This window comes from Numenius arquata, chromosome 10, assembly GCF_964106895.1.
Source record: "Numenius arquata chromosome 10, bNumArq3.hap1.1, whole genome shotgun sequence".
Classification (NCBI taxonomy): domain Eukaryota; kingdom Metazoa; phylum Chordata; class Aves; order Charadriiformes; family Scolopacidae; genus Numenius; species Numenius arquata.
The window spans coordinates 34253234-34261225 of NC_133585.1; positions in this window are offsets into that span (position 1 = coordinate 34253234).

Sequence of the window (7992 nt, forward strand, 5' to 3'; positions counted from 1 at the left end):
ACTTTTGGATAACGCACACTAAACAAGACGTTACACATGCTAATTCTATTTAAGCCTGTGCAAATATATGAGAGGAAGACTACTGTTTTATGTAACTGCATGCAATGCAGAGTTCCAAATATCTGACCAGAAAATGTTGACACTGGATTCAATTAACCACAAATACAGTAACACTCCAGGGTTGAGGGGGGGAAACTGGGGGAAAACATTCACAAAAACCATTCATGAATCTCTCACAAACTGTCTGTCAGAGACAGCCAGTTTTCTACATGCCAAAGGAGTTGTAAATCCATTGCTCTTTCCTGGGTGCTCTGAGATCATGTAGAATGTGGAAGACCCATCAGAGATCAGGGCTTTTAGTACTGGACTCTCTACTCCCAGTCAGTTCTGGACATGTGTTTTTTGTAGGCAAGGTAGGAAAACTAATTCAGTTTTAAGTTGTTTTATCAAATTGCTGTTCACATCTATTTCTAGCCATTGCAGAACCCTCAGCTTCCTTCTTTCAGGCTTTCTGCTTCATCTCTCCAATACCTACCACCCCTTTGAGAAACTCATGCTGTACTGTGCAGAGGCTGTTTAAAGATTGTTTGTTGACATAAAGCACCTAGGACCCATAGAAATTCCTAATGGAGACACAGGCAGGAGGTGGTAGTGTTGAAATAACTGAAAAGGCTGGTTTTTACCCAGTGAGTAAGACTTTAAAAGCACTATAGATTTGTAGAACCCTACTGCGGTGATCACACGTAACTAAGAAACTGGGGATGCACAAGAAATCTACCTTTTCACAAAGTAGAAGAGCTTGTGACAGGCATTATCTCTGCAACCTGAGATTGTAGAGACTTGGCCACAAACTGCAAGCCACCAAAAAACAGAAGCAGAAGAGGGCATGATCATAATTCAGCCTCTGCTTTCAAAGCAAGGTTGAAGAATGAGGAGGAGGAGATATCTACTACATCCTTACTATATGATAGAGTGTGCCTCAGAGAGGTGCAGACACTTCTACAGATGTATTAGCCACAATACAGAGATTTCCTTTTCAAGGGGGTGTAGCTCTTCATTGTCTTCTGTGAAATATTATATGAAGAAATGTCCAGGATACATCATAAAATTTTTCACAAAACAGAAATCACAATGTGAAAGCACACAGTTTCCTCAGGTGTCAGGTATTTGTTGTTAACAGAGACAACACCAAGCACTGTGCGGTAAAATTAGCTGTAATGAAGAAGTATATGAAATTGTATCCCTTAGAAATTGATGCCTGGTAGTTTTAATGACATAAGACGTCATCTGTAAATTTTCAATTACTTATACTAGTGGCAAAATCATGTCAGACTTGTAAAAGTGAAAAGCCTTAATGTTTGGAATAATTCCTGGTTTATTCTCATGACTTAAGAGCCATACATACAGGTAAGCAGACAGATTCTGAGATGGTGTCTGAGAGTGCACCTGTAGCTTTTGTCAAATTTAAGATGAACTTTAATGGCGAGATTTCCATGGGAATACATAATGCCAATGCCCTAATTCCACAAAGCCCTGAAGTACAGGCTCAAAATCAAATGAGTTTTGCACAGTGGAATAAATTTGTACACATGCTTACATTTAGGTGTGTACTTTAGGGCTGTGTTGAATATAGGCTGAGATATTTTAGCTTATTGAAGACACCTTTTGTTTTTTAATTTCAGCACATCACTAGTAAGAACTTTATCTGAACAGATATTTTAAACTTTTCAATACGTAGGATATGCTTGTATATCTATCTATCTAGATAGATAGATATTTTTCCCCTAAGTGTGACTGGAATATGAAATATTGTCCTGTCAAGCTACATTCATAACTAATTGCTTCTGACTACCATAAAAATGTTAATTGAAGTTGAAGAAGTTTCAAGAGCAAAACTTATGTGTTAAAATTCTATATAGAAAATATCGCGAAATCATCACTGTTCAATTAAAAATAGTGAAATATTGTTTTCTTGAGGAGAATGTCAAAGCGTATGTATTAATGAAAGCAAAACTACTTAACATAAATTGATGACCAATCACAAATAACAATGACCTACATAAACAATTTGGTAATTATTGCAGGGAGCACCATTGAAACAGAAATCTGTAAAAAGAGTGTGTCCATAGCACTTCACTGAATCTGCATATTTACTGTCTCTTCATGATCTTTGAATAACATGTTTAGTTTGCACCTAAAGATGATATATGTATATCTACAAATATAATTTAATTACTACCTTTGCACTTTCCATATTAGCTACACAGAAAAACGGAAAATCACCGTAGAAAATACATATGGATAGACTAATTTCACTGTACTTGCTGTTAACACCTGTAGGCTAGTTTCTCCGCTGGTACAAATTGGTATAGTTCCGCTAATTTCAGGAGAAGTAGGGGTTTTGCCAGCTGAGCAGCAAGCCTTGTTCTTTTTGTTTTGTTTTGTTTATTTCAATAACCAGATGGAGGCAATTTAAAAATACAGATATGAGACTTCTTAGAGAAATTATTAATATTGCATTATAACATACATGTGCTTTTAAACTTAACTGTAAAATCAGGCATGAAAATAATTAAGACTTCAGAGTCAGAGCGGACTCACTAGTTTTGGACGTTGTAACAGACAGCCCTTTCAACATAAATTCCCCTTTCACCTCAGCCATTCAGAAGTCTCCTTCATATACTGAAACGTTTCCTACAACCTTTGTTGTCACAGCCTAGTTTCCATTACTCTCCAGCTGAAGTAAGAGTTAACGTCTGCATTGTACCGTGGCTGCATTTTCCTCACAAGATACAAATTCTTGGATAAAGTAGGAAAAGCTTAAAACTATTCTCAATGGTGAGGGAGGAACTAATAACTCAAGGAACATGACATTTTTATTAAGCACCATGGTCTAAGTTTCTTCAGGATCCAGCTTTAATAATTTGGTTGTACATTGCTCTGAAGGGATTAATATTATTTACTTATAAGCATGGCTTGGAGCAGGGACTGCTAAGACATCCTGTACTCTTTCATCAGCTCTGCATCCGATTTTGGCTACACATAATTCAGAAGAATCATCACAGAGTGATTTCCCAAGTATCTGTGTGCCTCCAAGCACACGCATGGGACAACTCTACCAAGCATAAAAAATGGCCTTTAATATCACAGTACACCTTTTGAGATGCTTCCCTAAACTAATTCAGAAAAGCAGATGAGCATTTCTGTCTGTTCAGAAAATTATAGCAAATTCTACATTGTCGTATACAGGAAGATCAAACTGGACAGTATGTATTATTCACTGCTGTCCATATAGATTTTACTTTATATTCTCCATGTTTTGTTAAATATTTGATAATATTCCTGACTGTTCACTGTTGATAGTCAGAGAACAGCAGACTTTTAAGAAAATGGCATAGTTGTAACACTTCTAAATAGTGCATTACAGTAGAAATAATATATTTAAATATAAGTGTTCTTAATGTTCCCATAAGACTAATCTTAAATTTAAGTTATAATCATTTCAAAATGCCTTATAGAAATAACTAATCTTAAAAGTACATGAGCTTCAGACTCTTACAGAATCTTTTAACATACTGTTATTGAGGTAACATCCACAGTTACGAACAACCAAGTAGAAGCGATATTTCTCCCTATTTTTAATTTGTTTACTTTTTTGTTTGATTATCAGAAGGATTCATGCCTACTGGAGTTCAACAACTGGTTTAAGACTACACACTTTTAGCCTCTTTAGGATTTACAGTAAGTGACTGATCTCCCATTGCCAGTGGGAATTCAAGAAGGAACTTTATGTTTAAATGACATAATAAAGACTAAAAATATTTCTCCTCCAGTTGAGTGTGCTTGGCACTTTGTGTAACTTCACAAGCACAAAATCTGAATTGCATATACTGTAATGGCACCAAAAAAATCCCAAAACAAACAAACAAAACAAACCACCACCAAACCAATTTGTACCAGTGCAGGACTTCAGTATCCCCTTTTACCATTAAACAACACATCGTCCTTCAAGATTTTCACTTGACCAACAAGATAACTATATGAAAGGAAAAAAGGGAGCGTAGACAAGACTAAAGCTTGCCGTAAGGATAAGTAAAAGAGTAAATGCAGAAGACAATTGGGAGATATCAGAATGTTCCCTCATACAAAAAGGGAGGAGGAGAAAACTCTCTTCCAGTGAATAACTGCCTCAAGCATTAGAAGAAGGAAGTAGCTGGTCTCAGCCAAGAATGAGGAAATCAGCTGTGGTTGATTAGCAAACAATTGCCTCATTTACATGAACTCAATGTACTGCAGAGAGTCACTCTGGTGATTAACTAGTTTGGGTCTGCCTCTCATCATAAAAAGGGTTTCCTTGACACCTGATAAGCTAGATAAATATGGTTTAGAGATTATAATTTTGTGGAATTTTCCATATTAGATAGCCAGAAATGAAAGAGATATTGTCAGGTCAAAAATAATGGCTGGTGAGAACTGCTGCTTTTCTATATTTACACTGGAGACACACCCAGAGCAGCCTCCCTCAGGGCTGCAGCCTCATGCCGCAGTAGGTGCTTTACAAATAAAGGACATGGCTGCTACCTCAGCAAATGGGTAACAGAGTTCAGAGTACTTCATGATGTTACAAATAAATAGATCAATATGCAGTTATAACACTGAAGCAATGTGTTAATGCACAATGTGTGGAAAATGGGAAAAAATACATAAAAATAGCACGATAGGCCTCCAGATTTAGTGCAGCCATTACTGTAGCTAGTTCTAGTTTGTCTATGAAACATTTTGAAACAGACATGAAGGTGAAAATACTTGGTTTGGTTTGAGCTAATATGAGAGTTTAACACCACCCAAAAGGTAAGATCCTGCTTCTCTTCCTTCCCTTTCATTCCTAGGCACAGGTCCTTCACCACTAGTGTTTTGCACTGAGGTCCACTTCAGATCCCAATGTGCGTGAGTTCACACACACACACACACAAACATGAAAAGCTGATTCAACTCATGAATCTGACAGAAGACTTTGCATATTTCTTCTGGGTCAGCAGAGAAAAATTTCTGTCTTTCAGTAATGACATCCTGCTAGACTACTAATTTGGATTGAGCCATATAATTTAATTTCATCCAAAAGGGGTACTTCAATGAGATACTCACTTCACTGAAATGATTTGGAATAAAAAAAAAAACAAGCCTCCAAAAAGTAGATTTTTAAGCCATATCATTTCAGTGATCCAGTTTACAATGCTTCCTAAAAATGTAATATTGGCAGAACCGAGGAGGCAGGCAATTTGAACACGTGACTGGAAACAAGCCATCAAGGGAAGGAGACAGAGTTTCTTAAATTGGCTTTCTTGGGAAAACCAATGTCTGGCAAGCCTGCACCTTTACCATCCATGTATTTTCAGATAGTACAGAGTTCGGTTACTTCACTGGTGGCATACCTCAGTGCCCATTAGTTACCCATTTTTGCAAAGTAAACCTTACTAGTGACTCTTCATTTTTCCAACATTGCTTACACTGTGAGTTTTCACAGAATGGCTGAGCCAATATAACATCATTCTGCTACCTGAAGTGGCAGTCTTGCCTCCTTCATTCCCTTCCTCCTGCCTTGTACCAGCTACAGCACTGGTGTGAGCCCTGTGAGAGGTACTTCAGCTCCCACCAAATCACAGAGAACTATTCAATTTTTTGCTGGATTAGTTTTCTCTGGTTTAGCGAGTGGAATTGGCTTATGGTAGGACCAGACAAACTCAACAGCCAGCATCAGGGAAGCAACAGGTATGTGTGGCCAGGAGACCGGAGAAATGGTATTGACCCTTCAGCAGTGTCAAGCCACTAAACCAGTTCAACCACAGAACAAGAAAAACAAAGCCTCACCCTGACTGAAGATAATAACCAATGGCTCAGTTACTTTTGGCTGTACTATTTGGCTCAGCAGCTGAATTTGGCAGTTTGTCAAAGAAAGTCTTGTAGCCTTCCATATTTTCTGGGTATAAAGGTATAATCAAGGAAGCATTGCAGTTCTCAGTCAGAGAAGCCCACCTTCTTGGCAAGGAAAGCAATACTTCTGCACCATGCCAGGCAGTAGTAGCGGGGAATAGAATTTGTCTTTTGTAACACTGTTAGTAATAAGCATGGTGATACAGTTAAGAATGTGCTTTTTGGCCTAAGATCAGTACAGAGGACTTTATCAGATGCAGGAGATTTCTCTCCCTGGCCCCCATCCCCTCACTAAACTGTTTATCATCTCTAACTGCCTTCTAGGATGCACAAACCTCCACTCACACCAGACGTGTGGTGGCTCAGTTCTCTTTGGGTCCTTTCCTAGGAAAAAGCAGCAATGCTCCTGGCCATGGAGAAGACAGGGTGACCATTTCCATTAAAGGAAGATAACCACAGAGATAATACAGATTCAACCCTGTGAGGAGGCCACAGGAAAAGGGAACAGAGAAAAAGCAACAAAGAGCGGCAGAGGGACAGTTACACTCAGAGCCAGACTGTGCAGACTGTGATAGAGCACAGCAAAATCTAGTGCCACAGATACAATCCTGGCATTGCAGGAACTACTAACTGTATCGTGTACATTTAGAATTGCAGTATTACAGTATATCACTATATGCTGTAACCACCCACTGCTAATAGCAAGGATCCTTCAGTTGTTTTTTTCAAGCATGAAAAAGGGATGCATTATCGGCTGGATTCTGTTTGAAGGTGGTGGGACGATAATGGCTGCAGGAAATAAACCAAACACAGCTATTGCCATCTTAACACCTGCAGTTTTACTTCCATTACAAAGTGACTCCTCTAGGCATAAAGAATCAACCTGTTTGAATTGTACCCAGATATTGAATTGTATCCAGATATTTCTCTAAATACAGGATGGTTTATATGAGCTATATCCTGGATTTTTCTTAAGTAAAAGGATCAAGCAAGTCTTAGTCTTGTTAAATTTTGCTACAGATCCAGATGCCAATTAAGCCACAAGCATAACTGTCTGACTGTTGTGGAACAGCAACATGCTATGTGAAACTGCAGCAAGAGATACAGCCAGCAGTCCAGAATGCAGGAGTGTCTGCAGGTAGAAAGGGAATTGGTCAAACAAGTATTTTTCAGACCTATTCAAATATTTTATTTCATGTAGTCTTCTAGAAAAGCCAAATGTAGCCACAAAGGGATTTATTTGCTTTTAAGGACATTGTTTCCTTGGGTGTATTTGAAGAAACGTGGATGTTAAGCACTTCAGAACGAGCACTGGAGAGCTCTGAGGGCTCCAGGCACTCAGCGGTGCATGGAGTACTGCCACCTTTTGGTCATTTTCTGAGAAAAAAACCAAACCAAACCAAAACAAAACCCACCAAACTTTTCCTTATTTTTTAAAACCTCGCTAGACTATAACATTGTTTCTTTTTAAAGTCCTTCTGTCTTGGAAATTCTTTCTCCCTTCTTTTAACTGAGAAGTTTGGAGAGATATTTGGAAGGATATTTAATATCCTTTGCTGTACTTGGTGATCTTAAAGGTCTCTTCCAACCAAAATGATTCTATTCTATTCTATGACTAGGTCATTTTCTTGGTTTGCAAGTAGTCTTTTTTAACAATGCTGAGAAGGCTTTGTGTTTGATTAACGTGAAATAAAACATATTATTACAGTTTTATTCAGACTCACAACAATGCTGCTATACGTGACTGCAATCTTTAGATACTGCTATCCTGGACAGAGTTATTAAATATGTCCTTCTTTAAAATAGGTGTCACAAATAATAATAACCAATAACCCTGCTCTAAACCACAAGACTGGAAACCAATATCCTAAGAAATTGACAACTTGCGGTACAATACAAAAAGCCACCAACATCCCTTCAACTCCAGCAGATATTTCATGCAGGGCATTGTTTTTCTGTTGTGAAAAAGAGCCACATCTTGCATTCCTCTGAAGTCAACAGGAATTATGTAGAAAAAGACCTGAGTTTAAACTTTTCAGAATGTACTTGCTACTTCCTTGC